Consider the following 17,203-nt stretch of genomic DNA (forward strand, 5'->3'; position numbering starts at 1 on the left):
TTAGGTCCTGCGTTGAACGTTCTGGCCTTTCGTCCGCCACCCCCATGGTGGATCTAACTGATTTAATTAGTTTGTCCATTTGGTCCAACGGGAAACAGAAACGGTTTGACTCTTCTTCCGAAGAGGACGCTGAGGAGACAGAGGCGTCTGAATCAATCTCCCTACTTGGCCCAGCGGACGAATCTGAATTTGAGGCGCTAGGCTCCCTTCTTCTCTTGGAAGGTTCTGCCCGGGATAGGGATTTCAGGGAATCCTTCACCTCCTTCCTGATAATCTCCCTAAGATTTGAAGTAAAATCGGGAGACTCCTCCGCCACCTATGGGAGCGGAGAAAAGGCTATGTCACTTATCCGGTGCTACCGCTATACAGTATCCTATACAACTATTTCCTACCGTCTGCCGCACACACGACTGACAAAGTCTTTTAGGGTAAGCGTCTGGCAAAGGGCAAGCGCATAGCGCGCACTCCTTGTTTTTTGATTTACCAGCGCTTTTTTTCCCCTACGGAAATAAACATAGGAAAAGACTGCATCAGGGTACATTCACGAAGATCTCTTACCCAGGCAGTAGCGGTAGGTACCGGATCACTGGGGGGTCGGTCCAGATCCTTTTGCCTTGATCTGCGACTGGCCTGATTACTGCGTCCGCGGGTCTTCTGCTGGGGTTTCGCAAGGGTCTCCGAGGATCTGTCCTGCTCCAGCAGATCACCGGCAGCTTCTGGCACATCCATAGCTGCAGATGCCATAAGCAGCTCTGCAGCAATCTAATCAGCTATAAATAGCCTTCCCCCGCCGGAACATGTGATGTGCAGGTGTGAATGGTCAGTAATTAGTCTCCCCCCTGCACCGGACCCTGCTCCATCATCCCCCGCCCCTGAACGCTCCCCCCCACCGCTCCCATCACAAGCAGGACATGGCATTTCCAGGTGAAGCCGGCCGGCGTCCGACTTCCGGTCCTGGCTCCGCCCCCCGGCGCATCACTTCCGGAACCGGCTAGAGCGGTCAGAGACGCTCCCAGAAGCCGGGGACGGCGTCGCCTGATCCTCCAGCCGCACGCCGCCATACCAACGCCGCACGTGGCCCCAGCACAGCGGCGATCGCGGCAGAAGCCGGCACCCGACACCCGGATCCGCCCCGATCCCAAAGGAGTGCGGAGGGGCGATCCAGGAAGCCTGCGCCGCCCGGATAGGCCCAGAGGTAGGGAGACAGGGCACGGGAGAGCGAACGGACCCGGGGGGAGGGGGGGAACATACTTACCACGCTGACCCCAGAGACAGACCTCCTCCGGACGCTGCTCCCCTCTGCACCGCTCACTGCCGTGGAGCCCTACCCAGGCCCACCGTGGCGCTTCCAGGGACCCGCACTGCCCGAGGTAAGAGACCCCCTCGCTACCTGGGTCGGACAGCCGGCCTGGGTGCTTGATAGGTGACTGAAGAAAATCTGTAGGGAATCCTGTCCTCCAGGAACAGGAAACCAACTGATGCGTGGGAGAGGTGCCACCCTTATATATCTGTAGGTTTCCTGTTCCTGAAGGGCGGATCCCCTCTCCGTAGTGCTGTCATGGACGACCGAATAAAAAGGAATGTGTAAACAATAAATATTTTTATTTTTACTGCAAAAATTCATACAATAGTTCAGCAAAGTTAAAAGGATGCCTCATGTCATAATAATAATAATCTTTATTTATATAGCGCCAACATATTCCGCAGCGCTTTACAGTTTAACAGTTTCATACACATGTCATAGAACAGGTCTGATTCCTCCACCCACCTCCACCCACTAATGGTTTGCTGTGAAAAAGCCCAAATCTAAATGGTCCCATAGATTGGTCAGAAAAAAACCATATGACTATATATTAATACCAGACAAACCTATGTAAACCCTAATAATAATGTATGGATAAATCAATCCTAAATAGAGTACCTAGATGCAAAATGAAAAAGTCTATACTCACCGTCCATTCTAGCGCTGTTCCCGTGGTGTCGACACTCGCTCTCCCCAGGCTGTTGTTGCCTAATAAATGCTGATGTCACTGTCCCCGCATCCTGATGAACTGAACATGAAGGAAGTGAGAGAGCAGCTGCAGCCCGGACTTCCTAATGTGAGGACAGTGACACTGGTGCTGATTGGGCGCTGGGGTCACGTGTCACAACAACCGCACGATAGCCCCGGGACCGCAACTAGTGACTCTGCCTAATTGGCCCCGGCAGAGAGGCAAGCCGCCGGGAAAGATCAGAGAGGCTCAGCGCCTGCGCACTGCAGTACTTTGCTCTGCCCTCAACAGGATAAAGTACGCCTGCGCCGGAGCATGAAGACAAGAAGAGGACGTCATCCTATGAAGATGGGAAGCTCGGACCGTGACGTACATCGGACCGGACCGCAGCGGGACCGCCCCTGGGTGAGTATAATATATATATAACGTTTTTTTCTCAGCTTTCAGGATACATCGGGGGCTTATCTACAGCATTATAGAATGCTGTAGATAAGCCCCTGATGCCAGTGGGCTTAGCTCAACTTCCATTTTGGGGGTGACAGGTTCCCTTTAAGTACACCACATTAGATGTGATGCAGATGGAAGTATCTGGGATCTTGTAGTCCTGATGTGAGCTGGGTTAGCAAAATCCTTAATCAGGTTTTTAAAATTCAGGCGTCTTGTGAGCTCATGTTCAACTGATAGAAGGGCTAGGCTGTTCAACCATTGTTCTGCCATTGTAGAAAGCACATAGTTCTTGACCAATGACATTTTGCTAAAGGCTATTGCGCGAGGCCACGCCCTGATTAGTGATGCAGCAGTCCAGTGGGCGTGGTTCGGAGTATGTGGAACACATACATACCCTCAGGTTCCAGCTCAGAAACCTGCAAATCCACGCAAGGCACAGTGCTGCTTTCACAATGAGTGACAGCAGACGAATTGATTAAGGGCAAACAACCCCTTTAAGACAGTGTGCACTATTGTTTGTTATTCTTAGATTTTTGGAACAATGTCTTTATTATGTTTCCGTTCCTTAGATCGTGTGCAATACAATTGTTTTTACATTGTGTTTTTCTGACCTCACAAAATGACCTTATTTTCATTGTATTAACCCCTTCGTGACATTCGCCGTACTAGTACTGCGCTGCCGGCACTGCATTTGTGCCAGCAGCAGTACTAGTACGGCGCACCGATCACCGCGGTCTCGCGCTGAGCGCCGCGGTGATCGGGTGCGGGCATCAGCTGTATATGACAGCTGACACCCCGCAGCAATGCCCACGATCGGCGTTACCGCTGATCGTGGGCATTTAACCCCTCTGATGCCGCTGTCAGTAGTGACAACGGCATAGAGGGGGATCGCGCAGGGACGGGGGCTCCCTGCACTCTCCCACCGGAGAAACGCGATGAGATCGCGTTGCTCCGGTGACCCGGAAGGAGTCCCCGGATCCAAGATGGCTGCGGGACTCCTTCCGGGTCATGAAATGACCTGGCTAGCCGGCGCCTGCTGAGAGTTGCTGAGCAGGCGCCGGAAAGCCTCCTGAACTTGCCTGTCAGATCACTGATCTGACAGAGTGCTATGCACACTGTCAGATCAACGATCTGATCTAATACAGTGATGTCCCACCCTGGGACAATGGTAGAAAGTAAAAAAAAAAAAAAAATAGAATGTATAAAAAAAAAAAATTAAAAAAATCCCCAAATAAGGAAAAAAAAAAAAATTTCCCAGTAAATCCATTTATTTATGTAAATTAAAAAAACAATAAAAGTACACATATTTGGTATCGCCGCGTCCGTAACGACCCGCTCTATAAAACTATCCCACTAGTTAACCCCTTCAGTGAACACCGCAAAAAAAAAAAAAAACAAGGCAAAAAACATTGCTTTATTATCATACAGGCGAACAAAAAGTGGAATAACACGCGATCAAAACGACGGATATAAATAACCATGGTACCACTGAAAACATCATCTTGTCCCGCAAAAAAAAAGCCACCATACAGTATCATCAGCAGAAAAATAAAAAAGTTATAGCTCTCAGAATAAAGCGATGCAAAAACAATTATTTTTTTATATAAAATAGTCTTTATTGTGTAAAAGCGCCAAAACATAAAAAAATGATATAAATGAGGTATCGCTGTAATCGTTCTGACCTGAAGAATAAAACTGCTTTATCAATTTTACCACACGTGGAACAGTATAAAAGCCCCCCCTAAAAGAATTTCAGGAATTGCTGGTTTTTGTTCATTCCGCCTCATAAAAATCGGAATAAAAAGCGATCAAAAAATGTCATCTGCCCGAAAATGGTACCAATAAAAACGTCAACTTGTCCCGCAAAAAACAAGATCTCACATGACTCTGTGGGCCAAAATATGGATAAATTATAGCTCTCAAAATGTGGTGATGCAAAAACTATTTTTTGCAATAAAAAGCGTCTTTTAGTGTGTGACAGCTGCCAACCCTAAAAATCCGCCAAAAAAATGCTATAAAAGTAAATCAAACCCCCCTTCATCACCCCCTTAGTTAGGGAAAAATAATAAAATGTAAAAAAATGTATTTATTTCCATTTTCCCATTAGGGTTAGGACTAGGGTTAGGGTTGGGGTTGGGGTTGGGGCTAGGGTTAGGGTTACCATTGGGATTAGGGTTAGGGGTGTGTTTGGATTAGGGTTTCAGTTAGAATTGGGGGGTTTCCACTGTTCAGGCACATCAGGGGCTCTCCAAACGCGACATGGCGTCCGATCTCAATTCCAGCCAATTCTGCTTTGAAAAACTAAAACACTGCTCCTTCCCTTCCGAGTTCTCCTGTGCGCCCAAACAGTGGTTCCCCCCAACATATGGGGTATCAGCGTTCTCAGGACAAGTTGGACAACAACTTTTGGGGTCCAATTTGTCCTGTTACCCTTGGGAAAAAAAAACCTGGGGGCTAAAATATCATTTTCGTGGAAAAAAAATATATTTTTTATTTTCACGGCTCTGCGTTATAAACTGTAGTGAAACACTTGTTGCTTCAAAGTTCTCACAACACATCTAGATAAGTTCCTTGGGGGGTCTAGTTTCCAATATGGGGTCACTTGTGGGGGGTTTCTACTGTTTAGGTACATCAGGGGCTCTGCAAATGCAACATGACGCCTGCAGACCAATCCATCTAAGTCTGCATTTCAAACGGCGCTCCTTCCCTTCCGAGCTCTGCCATGCACTCAAACGGTGGTTCTCCCCAACATATGGGGTATCAGCGTACTCAGGACAAATTGTAAAATAACTTTTGTGGTCCAATTTATCCTGTTACCCTTGGCGAAAAAAAAATTGCGGGCTAAAACATCATTTTGTGGAAAGAAAAAATGATTTTTTAATTTTCACACCGCTACATTCTAAACTTTAGTGAAACAATTGGGGGTTAAAAGTGCTCACCACACATCTAGATAAGTTCCTTAGGGGGTCTTCTTTCCAAAATGGGGTCACTTGTGGGGGGTTTCCACTGTTAAGGCACGTCAGGGGCTCTCCAAATGCGACATGGGTTCTGATCTCAATTCCAGCCAATTTTGCATTGAAAAGTCAAATGGCGCTCCTTCCCTTCCGAGCTCTGCCATGCGCTCAAACAGTGGTTTATCCCCATATATGAAGTATCGGCGTACTCAGGACAAATTGCACAACAACTTTTGGGGTCCAATTTATCCTGTTACCTTTGGGAAAAAAATTTGGGGCAAAAAGGTCATTTTTTGTGAAAATTAATAAGACATTTTTTTACGGCTCTACATTATAAACTTCTGTGAAGCACGTGGAGGTTCAAAGAGCTCACCACACATCTAGATTAGTTCCTTAGAGGGTCTACTTTCCAAAATGGTGTCACTTGTGGGGGTTTTCACTGTTTAGGCACATCAGAGGCTCTCCAATCGTGACATGGGCTCCGATCTCAATTCCAGCAAATCTTGCATTGGAAAGTCAAATGGCGCTCCTTCCCTTCCGAGCTCTGCCATGTGCCCAAACAGTGGTTTACCCCCACATATGGGGTATCGGCGTACTCAGGACAAATTGTACAACGACTTTTGTGGTCAAATTTCTCCTGTTACCCTTGGTAAAATGAAACAAATTGGACCTGAAGTAAAACAAATTGTGAAAAAAAAGTTAAATGTTAAATTTTTTTTAAACATTCAAAAAATTCCTGTGAAGCACCTGAAGGGTTAATAAACTTTTTGAATGTGGTTTTGAGTACCTTGAGGGGTGCAGTTTTTAGAATGGTGTCACTTTTGGGCATTTTCTGTCATACAGACCCCTCAAAGTCACTTCAAGTGTGAGGTGGTCCATAAAAAAAATGGTTTTGCAAATTTTGTTGCAAAAATGAGAAATCGCTGGTCAACTTTTAACCCTTATAACTCCCTAACAAAAAAAAATGATGTTTCCAAAATTGTGCTGATGTAAAGCAGACATGTGGGAAATGTTGTTTATTAATTATATTGTGTGATATAACTCTCTAATTTAAGGGCATAAAAACTAAAAGTTTGAAAATTGCTAATGTTTCATAATTTCCGACAAATTTTTTTTTTTCACAAATAAATGCAAGTCATATCGAAGACGTTTTACCACTTTCATGAAGTACAATATGTCACGAGAAAACAATGTCAGAATCACCAAGATCCGTTGAAGCGTTTCAAAGTTATGACCTCATAAAGTGACAGTGGTCAGAATTGTAAAAATTGGCCCTGTCGCTTAGGTGAAAACAGGCTTTGGGGTGAAGGGGTTAATTGGTTACATGTGTTGTCTTTGTTTTGTTTTGTTTTGTGCTTGTTTTGTTACTGGTACTATAATTCCATAATTTTTACCATCATGTAACTGACCAAAGGATTTAACTAAATGACTCTTATGAACAGTAGATTTAGTTAGTGAAATGTTTAGTGGGAATCTGTTACGAAGCTTTTATGTTAAGGGCATTCACCACTCTGGTTATTGTTAACCAATGTGTTTGTGTGATGATTAAAAGGCACTTAGTGCAGAAATTCAACATAGTCTATATATCTATTTCCCATATTTCATATTTAGTGCCGAAATTCAAGAACGATCATATTAGTAAATGCCTTATCATCCTTTCAAACACATTGGTCAAGAATAACCAGAAAATGGCCAATCGTTTTAGTCATAGTTTAAAGTTTTAGAACAATTTACTTTAACGTTTATGTCTGCCCTTATATGATGAAATAATAAACAGAAACTTCTTTTCTGATAGTGACATGTCCAGAATAGATCCATTTTCAGCAGTCACCTCATCATTATCATAACAAGCAGGATTACAATGAGAGATAGCGGAATCCACCATTCATAGAAGGTAGTGTCACAGCTCACCTCTTCCCCCTTCCTATAGAAAATTCTTCCAAGGAAATAGAGTCCCCTATAATGTCTTGTGACATATATATTTATATGTCCAATGTTCATATCTCCAGACAGTCAAGAGAGCCACTTTCATAAATGGTCCAAAAACAGAATCCAATAACCTGCAATCAGAAATACAGTTAGTATCTGGATTCAGGTAGTTTAAAAATGCATGTGACACATTCTCTTAACCCCTTAGTGACGGAGCCAAATTTTTAAAATCTGACCGGTGTCACTTTATGTGGTAATAACTCTGCAACGCTTCAACAAATCCCAGTGGTTTTGAGATTGTTTTTTCGTGACACATTATACTTTATGATAATGGTAATTTTAGGTCAATAGGTTTTGTGTTTATTTATAAAAAAAAATATCAAAAACTTGAGAAAAATGTTAAAAAATTAGCAATTTTCAAAGTTTGAATGATTATCCCTTTAATCCAGATGGTCATACCACAGCAAACCATTAATAAATAACATTTCCCACATGTCGGCTTTACATCAGCACCATTTGTAAAATGTTCTTTTATTTTGTTAGCATTTTAGGAGGTTTAAAAATTTAGCAGCAATTTTTCATTTTTTCAAGGAAATTTACAACATTTATTTTTTTAGGGAACTATCCAGGTTTGAATTGACTCTAGGGGTCTCATATATTGGGAAACCCCCAAACGTGATACCATTTTAAAAACAGCACCCCCTGACATATTGAAAACTGCTGTCAGGTAGTTTATTAACCCTTCAGATGCTTTACAGGAATTAATGCAAAGTGGTATGAGAGAAATGAAAATGTGTATTTTCACCACCTAAATGTCGGTAACTTCTGAACAGGTTACAACAGCCAGCAGACTCTAAGGCCGCCATTTGGTCATGAATTGTCATGGCAAACATCAGGACCACAAAATCATGATCTGAGGGCACCAATTGGCATAAAGAGGGAGCCCCCACACTCTGTTAACCATTTATAATGATGTAGTCATTGACAGCAGCATCTAAGGGGTTAAACAGATATGTACGATGCCAACACTGATCGTCGCTGATACAGCAAGTTGTCAGCTATAGTGTACAGCTGACAGCTGCTGGATTGTCACCTGTATGGGGAGACTATTCTCTTATATCTCAGGTCAGTTAAAAGACGTATTGGCGGTCATTGAAAAATAAATAATATACCTAAAAAGAGTATTAGATACTTTATGAAATAGGTTAGAGTAGAGTAGGGCCCTGCCAGAAGAGTCTACCTTGTTATGGTGGCAGGCTTAAAAAAATCTTTTGGCCAAAACAAAAGCTGATGGCTAAGTATGTGATATGATGTTCGATGGGAACTGTTAATATGTGATTGATGAGTAGAACTGACCGAAAGTGTTCAGAAAACGTTCCCCAATCTCACATTCGGATTCATGTTCACTTTCACAAGCATTTTTACTCAAAGTTGGCAAAATTCCGTCACAGTTCGGTAAATCATCGTATTTCTACTAATGTTTTTGTTATTACTTTGGCTAGGAGAGCGGTGCTGTATGATGGGAGGGAATGGGGGTGGTGGGACGTGTTTGATAAGGGGAGGAGGTGTGGAGAGATAAGAAGAGCATGTGGAGAGGTTACAGGAGCACTTTTTCCTTTCTCTTTACTTTATGTTCTGATTACGGTAGCCAATCAGGGCACAGAAACCATTCATAACGTCATGACACAATGTCTTCTGTGATTGGATGCAGAAGTCACATGTCCATAGCTTTATAAAAAGCAGACATCTTGTTTTGTTGGTACCATTGTCTCAGTGTCACAGTGCAGAGAGGTCGCTCCTGAACTAGTGCTGGTCCAAAAGTTAACTTGTCACTTAAATAGATTCCTGTCCTGTGTGAAATCGATCTTCTAGCATTGAAGTAGATTGTGTAAAAACTGTGTGGTAACCTCGGAAAGCCCCATTTGCTACTCCAAATAGTTTTTTTTTTTTTTTAAACTGTGCTTCAGTGGCAAGTTAGAAGGCCAAATTTCCACTTAAAAATAGTTAGGCCTAATATTGGGGTGCAGCGACAACCCCAATTAGATACTCCAAATCATTTGTGATAAAACTGTGTTTCAGAGGCAAATCAGAAGGCCAATTAAAAATCTGTTAACAGTGTAGTTCAGACTATCATCTATGAAAATAAATAGTGATTGTTCATTTACTGACAGGTGACTAGCACCTGTGGGTCTAAGGTTGTGAAACAAGGGAAGGCTACTTACAACATGAGTGGGAAAAAACAAGGTCGTGGTGAAAGGGGGAATAGGCTTGGTGTCTGACATGCACATGGGTTAGGTGTTAATGTGAATGAAAGCTCAACTGAACAGTCTCATCCTATGCAAAGAGCACTGACATTTGTTACTGTCCGGGCTACTCCACTCCCGTTCTTTGGCAGTGGCACAACGGTACGCCTTGTAGATGAAGCTCAGAAAGAGCATGTGCATGTGGCCTCTCCTCCTCTTCCTCCACCTTAACATCACGCACAGTACAATCCTCCGATGTGGCACCCCAATCACCTTTGTTTTCCCCTGCATCAAAAATTTCCAAACATCCAACTGACTGTGGGGAACCTCAGATGGGCCATTCTGCAGAGCTGTTCACATATTCTATTTCATGGGCATCAGAGGTCTGATCCGAAGAATCACAGAACCCAATGGAGGAAAGCATCTGAACCAAAGCCAAAAATGTTTTGATGTTGGATCTGGGGCTGGATAAAGTAGGGTTAAAGCAGCATCCAGACCCTTGTCACCAGACATTAATCACCAATGGTGGAGGTGATCCTGGTGAGACTCAGATACCAGAGGTGCACGCGGTCTGTTCTGTGTTGTCATGGCAGGAAAACGAGGAGTGTGTCTCTGAGGGTCAGGAGTGTGAGAACAGAGGATGAAGATGAGGTTGTAGATCCCACTTGGTGTGAACTCAGAGGTATGGAGCTGAGCAGTTCAGCAGGAGGTGGAGGGAAGATGAGGTTACGTTGCAGCTTCCCACACAGACACGAAGTGATGCAATCACGACAAGCACTGCATCCTCAGTCCCAACTCTGTCCAGCACCAGTAGGCAGTGTGCAGTTTGCAGGGGCAGCAAGGGTTGTCTAGCCTGGACCTTTTTTGACACCGCAAAGGATGACCCAACATACTTTTTCTGTCAAGTTTGCAAAAAAACCTCAGTTGAGGCAAAAATTGAAATAATTTGACAACTACATGCATGAAGCGTCACATGTGTAATCAACATGCCTTAGTGTGGGAATCTCACTGCGCTAAAATGCATACTAGTGGGTGTCGCCAACCACAGGCCGTCCCATCAACCCCATCTGCTGCTTCTTCCTCCTCTGTCACCATTCCACGTCTTGTCACACAGATTTCTGGAAGCAAAAAATGACTGCTGCTTTTGTGTCTCCCAGCACAACACATCTTTCTCAATCCACCATAATATCCCTGCCTGCACCTCACTCACAGTCCAGCAGTTTGTCCTGTTCTCTGTACTTGGTCCTCTCTCAGCACAGCAGCCAGCACTTGGTGCCACAGTTGTGGTCATGTAAAAGAATGCGTCCTCCTACACAAGACAAAGCTTAGAGCTTGAACTCCATCATCTCCAATCTGTTGGCCACGGAAATGCTGCCTTTTCGGCCTGGTGGATAGACTGTTTCAGAAAGTTGATCGCCCTCACATTACCCCAGTACCAGTTGCCCAGTCACCATTACGTCTCTAAGAAAGCTGTGACCAGCACTATACCAGTATGTCACCGACAACAACACTCGTCCCCAGAAAAAAAATCTATGTCTGCCAGAGTGCATTTCACTACTGACACCTGGATGAGCAAACATGGGCAGGGCCTCTACATCTCGCTGACTGGGCACTGGTTGACTATGGTTGCTGTGGGGACAAGCGGTCAAGTGGCTACTCCACAAGTCTTGGAATCCCCAAGGCTTGTGGGACAAACCTCTGAATCTAACAGTTCCTCCCCTGCTTCTGCCCCCTCCACCTATTCTAGGGCCTCCACCTGTACCCTCAAACTCTCCCTTAATCAGACACGCGTTGCAACAGTGCAGATAGAATCTCCCCCACCTCAGTAATACGCAGTAGCAATGAGCCCTGGTGCAGAATGTCCTTTTGCAAAGCCTGGGCCAATGCAGTCTGGACACGGTGCACATCACACTTGCGGAGTGGGAACAGGTGAAGGTCCTCTGCACATATATGTCATGCCTGACAGCCAGCGTACTCTCAGAACGTGTCTTCAGTGCTACTGGTGGTGTCCTGACATGTGAACAATTATGTAATGTAAGATACCAAAAAAAAAATAGAATATATATAGATAGATAGATAGATCGATAGATAGATAGATAGATAGATAGATAGCGTGCTGTTCATCCAGGGGACTGTGTTTTTAGTCTTATTGATGAAGATATCTGTTTTTTTCACCACATGAACATTAATTATCCTGTGGGCAAAAGGATTCTCTGTTCCCCTGTATGAGTGGAGCGCCATATTTTTTAGTTTTATTTTCATATCTTACATTATATAATTGTTCATGTGTATTTATTCATGTTGATGCAGGCTTCACCTTGTTTTCCTTACCATCCCTTTCTCAAGGTTTTTCCCATTACACACCTTCATCATTTTAAAAGTATACATTCACTACACTCACAACTCACATCTTCTGAATAACAGCAGATCCACGGTTTGTGTTCTTTTGGGCAATTTGCTCTCACACAAAATTGCCACTCAATACGGACTCCTTAAAAATGGCCACTGGTTTGCGCATGCGCAGTGTAAACCCCGACCGCTCTTATCGTATTGCGTCTCCAACTTGTGGTAGCGCACGTTTATGACGTCATAGATCCAGAGAGGCCCAGACTGTCGATGACAATATCGGGTAGGGGGAACACATAACATGCGCACTGCATGCTGGCTGATTATCACGCAGGATAAAAAGACAGATGGGACATTTGCCACTCATCCCCCATTGAAAAATCTTACACGAAACATGCGTTTGGGGTTGGCCTCTGGGAATTCTTTGGTTAGTGTGCTGGCACCTTACATCATGAGTAAATGTATGCAACCCTTATAACCTGGGTATTGGCAGCTTATTCATCTTATGCTTCTTGTCCACAGTACTAGCCTACAACTAATGATAGACCCTCTCAGCACAAGCACTTTATGATTGCTGTAGTATTTCCATATTTGCACAATGAGAGTATGTGTTTACCTGATTCTGAAACACTTGATATTTATGTTAGCTATGGAACCATCTCTTACTCCAACCTCCTCAATAATCTTTGTGTACTGTGTTTGTTACTTATTATTATACTAATAAAACCATGTTTAGTTTTTGAAGTCAGCACTCCAATTCTCTTTATTTATATCCTTTAGAAGTTTCTTCTATACTTCATCCCTATTTTGATTAAGACTGCATTGTGGATTATATACAACATATTACTTTTGACTTGTCTTATAGTCAATGACCCTGCAAATTATTTCATATTTACAAATATGTGATTTGTATACCTCTGACCACATTCTGACCAGACGTGGCCGGCCTCGCTCAATTAATTTTCAAATAGCGAAGCTTCGCATGTCTATTCGTCATGTGACCGCATGTATGCAAATCGCAGTGCGCACTGTGAGAATTCACAAACATGTTGCCTTCGGTGGGCACGGCAAAACGACGCACGGAGACAAAGCGTGTCCCTGCGTACACAATGTTAAATATAGGTACGCATGCGGATCTATGCGCAGGCCTACGCTGCGCACAGAAACGATAATGTGAAACCGGCCTACTAATGGGATGGTGCTGGACATAACAGAGGACAATATATAATAAGGGTTGGTGACATAACTAGAGAGGATGCTACATAATAAGGGACATTGCTACACATAACAAAAGACTATGTAATTGAGAATGACACAATATATTACAAGACAGTACACTATATACTAAGGGTCTGTGCTATACATACTACAGTAGTCTACACTCCTCTATATGTGTGAAGTATTGGTGTGCTGCCCAATTTTTTCTCAGTTAACACTATACCCAGGGCCGGCGTTACCACCAGACGCACAGGCAAGTGCTGGGGCCCTGAGCAGGCGGGGAGGGGCCCACTTGCCATAAGGGATACTGGGGCCAGTGACTCGGGGAGCCTGGTGTCAGCGCCCACGAGTGTGCCCCCCGCTTGCTCAGGGCATCGGCTCTTGCAATACTTACCTCTCCCTGTTTCTCTGCAGCTCCGGTGTCTTCCGAGCTTTCTGACTCTGTGACGTCTCAGGACTGTGCGCCCTCTTCTCTGTGCAGTCACAATGCAGAGAGCCAGAAGACGACAACACTGAGGAGTCCGGACATGTGGCCAGCGAGGAGAGATGATTATTTACTTTTTCTTATGTATGGAGCATTATATGGGGCCCATACTGTATGGAGCAATATTATAAGGTCCATTCTGTATGGAGCTTTATATGAGGCCCATTATTTTGTATGGAGCATTATATGGGGCCCATTCTGTTTAGAGCCTTATATGGGGCCCATACTGTATGGAGCAATATATGAAGCCTATTTGTCACGCCGTTTATGGCGATATAGGGGCAGGACGGCGTATTGGAACCCGCACCTGTCCCTGCCACTATAAGGGGCCCTGGCTTTCCCTTATCTTGGGGGTACCTATGAAGGTTAGGAAGCCCGTGCTGCCAGCGTATTCCTGTCTCCTGTGCAGGCCCTATAGTGACCCCCACTCCCCCCAAGGGAGATGGACTGCACCAGAGTATAAATATAACAATTAACAGGAAAACAGACAAGGTAAAGGAAAACCACACTTAGCTTAATGCTGCAAGGCACAGCACAGCAGGAAGAAAACACCAGATACAACGGACACAGCTGTAGAACAACAGTTCCCAGCTAGCTCCTACTCCTGGCTTGGTCGCTGAAGAATGAACTAACACCGACAGTCAGCTGATGAACCAGGTGACCTCTTAAAGGATGGAGGGAGTGGTCAACACAATCAGCTGACCCAGCAGCAATGCAGTAACATCAGCGGCGACCGGGGGGGGGGGGGGGGGGGACTGCATTAACCCCCGATGACCAGAAAGGAAAAAAAGGTCTAAAACTGAGGCAAACCAGATCTGCCACAAATCCAAAATTGGATTGTGACACTATTATTCTGGAGCTTTATATGAGGCCCATTATTTTGTATGGAGCATTATATGGGGCCCATTCTGTTTAGTGCCTTATATGGGGCCCATTCTGTATGGAGCATTATATGGGGCCTGTTATTGTGTATGAAGCATTATATGGGGCCCATTTTCTTTAGAGCCTTATATGGAGCCCATTTTGTATGGCGCGTTATATGAGGCTCATTCTGTATGGAGCATTAGATGGGGCCCATTATCCTTTATGGGCCATTATATGAGGCCAATTATACTGTGTGAAGCATTAAAAAGAGTCCGTTATTTTGTATGGAGCATTATATGAGGTCCATTATTCTGTATGGGGCATTATATGGGGCTAATTATTCTGTATGGAGCATTAAATGGGGTCCATTATTCTGTGTAGAGTAATATATGGGGCTCATTATACAGTATGGAGGACTATACTGCCCAATCTAAAATGAAAACTTTTGAATCCCCCCCCGAGGGCTCACACTGTGCGCTGCGAGAATTCGCCAGTTTCTGAGCTAATGTAGAATTTGTGAATGGATATATGAAAGTCTGTGTGCCATCTGATAAAAAAAGAAAAATCTGGCAGCACATGGACATGAATGTGAAAATATAGGGAAGTTGTTTTGCAAATAACAGTATTACTGCAAGTCATACAGTACAAGTAGAGAATAATACATCCATTCAATGACGTCTCGTCTGATTAGTCGTTTTCTGCTGCTGCTTCTCCATCTGGTCAGACCTTCATCTCAAAATCTTCCAGCCACGACTCGTCTTCTATATAAACATTTGTCTCCCGAGTGAAAAAAAAAAAAAAGTCGCCGGCACTGCGTCCCTGAACACAAATCTGTACCCCACCATTAATACACTACTAGCCATGCACCATTCCAAATATAAACTGATAATCAGCACTGTGCCCCCCTTAACGATAATCTCAGTTGCCCACTAAATATAAATTCCCTATCCTATTCTTTGGAAGGCAATGTGGACACGTTTTTTTTCTGCATGTCTCTCTACCGGGCCTCCTTCTTAGTATAATATCTCCCATTCTGGACCCCTTCCTGGCAAAATGTGCCCCACCTTGGTCCCGTTCACGGTATAATGCTCCCATCCTGATCCCGTTTACTGTATAATGTTCCCATCCTGGTCCTGTTTACTGTATAATGTGCCCCATCCTAGTCCCCTTCCTGGTATAATGTGCCCCTTCCTGGTCCCGTTTACTGTATAATGTGCCAATCCTGGTCCTGTTCACGGAAAAATATGCCCCATCCTAGTCCCCTTCATAGTATAAGGTGCCCCATCCGGTTGTAAGGTTCCCTGTTTTCTTCTTCTCCAACATATTAAAAAGAAACAATTCTTCTTACCTTCCCCTGCTCCAAGCAGGAATACAAGAGCAGACACAATAGCACCCTGGCAAAGACCGAATCCAAGTGCACTAATCCAAAGCAGATCAGAGCACAAAATTTAAGCACGTTTGTGTGCAGAAGTCTGTCTTCATCTCTCAAGCTCTTCTTGAATGGAGGTTTCCTTGCTCTATTTTGCGTCCATCTCTCTTTGGTGGAGGCCAGGTGGGAGACAAGGTGAAGGCCAACCTGGTAGGGCTACCATCAGTAATTAGAATGTGCCCAGGAAACCAGGTAGATCCCACAAGGACCAGAATGTGGCAGATTTTCTATAGGCTGTGTGCACACGTTGCAGATTTTTCGAGTTTGTTCGCTATAAAAACGCATACGTTATGCATCCCATCATTTAGAATGCATTCCGCAATTTTTGTGCACATGATGCATTTTTTTCCATGAAAAAAAAAACATATTGCGGTAAAAAACGCAGCATGCTCATTAATTTTGCGGATTTTTAGTGGATTTCCCACTATATTATTGCATTGGGAACCTCAAAAACGCAGTAAAAAAACGCATGCGGATTTCTTGCAGAAAATGTCCAGTTTTGCACAGGAAATTTCTGCAAGAAATCCTGAACGTGTGCACATAGCCTTAACGTGGCATAAAGTTGGAATTGGGAAGCCACAGCGACATAAGGCACCCTTTTTTGTAAGAAGGGGTCTATCACAGTGATCAAACTTATCCAATAGGAAAAATCTCCTATTGTTGCCAAGTGGCGGCTGGCAGATCTGGCCAGGCGCACTGCGCAAGCGCCCACCATTTTCTTCCAGGAAAAAGATGCTGGGGTACAGAGCCAGAGGTATCGGGGATGCTGGAGGTACCGGGGGCTCGGGGGACCCCATTTCTCTCTCCTCTGGTATGCTAGACAATATCAGAGGAGAGAGAAATAAATGGCAAAACGGACTTTGCTTACAGTCGCCGTTATTCAGTGAATAACAGCAATCACAACACTGCGAACAGTAAAAAACGGCCCGAATCATGTTCTCCGGGGTCTCCGCTACACCTGGTAGCTGAGAACCCGGAGATTTTCCAAAGCTGGGGGGCACTATACCCTTATTTCTCAGTGCTGTTAAAAAGCAGTGCTGAGGAATAAGGCCCCTTAACTGCCGCCGTGATAAGGTGTATCGGCAGTCATTAAGGGGTTAACACTGCTAATCTGACAGTGTAGGTTACTTAGCAAAATCCTGCTGACAAATCTGGTTTAAGCAGTTTGTAATTTGAAGATCGTTCCAACGGGTCCATAGACATCTTGAGTATATGCTGTGCAAAACAAATTCATAAAAGGAATGTACATTGTGGCTGTTTTATGTGACTGATGTCAAGGGAAATATCATAAGAGTGCA

This window comes from Ranitomeya imitator, chromosome 1 (assembly GCF_032444005.1).
Source record: "Ranitomeya imitator isolate aRanImi1 chromosome 1, aRanImi1.pri, whole genome shotgun sequence".
Lineage (NCBI taxonomy): Eukaryota > Metazoa > Chordata > Amphibia > Anura > Dendrobatidae > Ranitomeya > Ranitomeya imitator.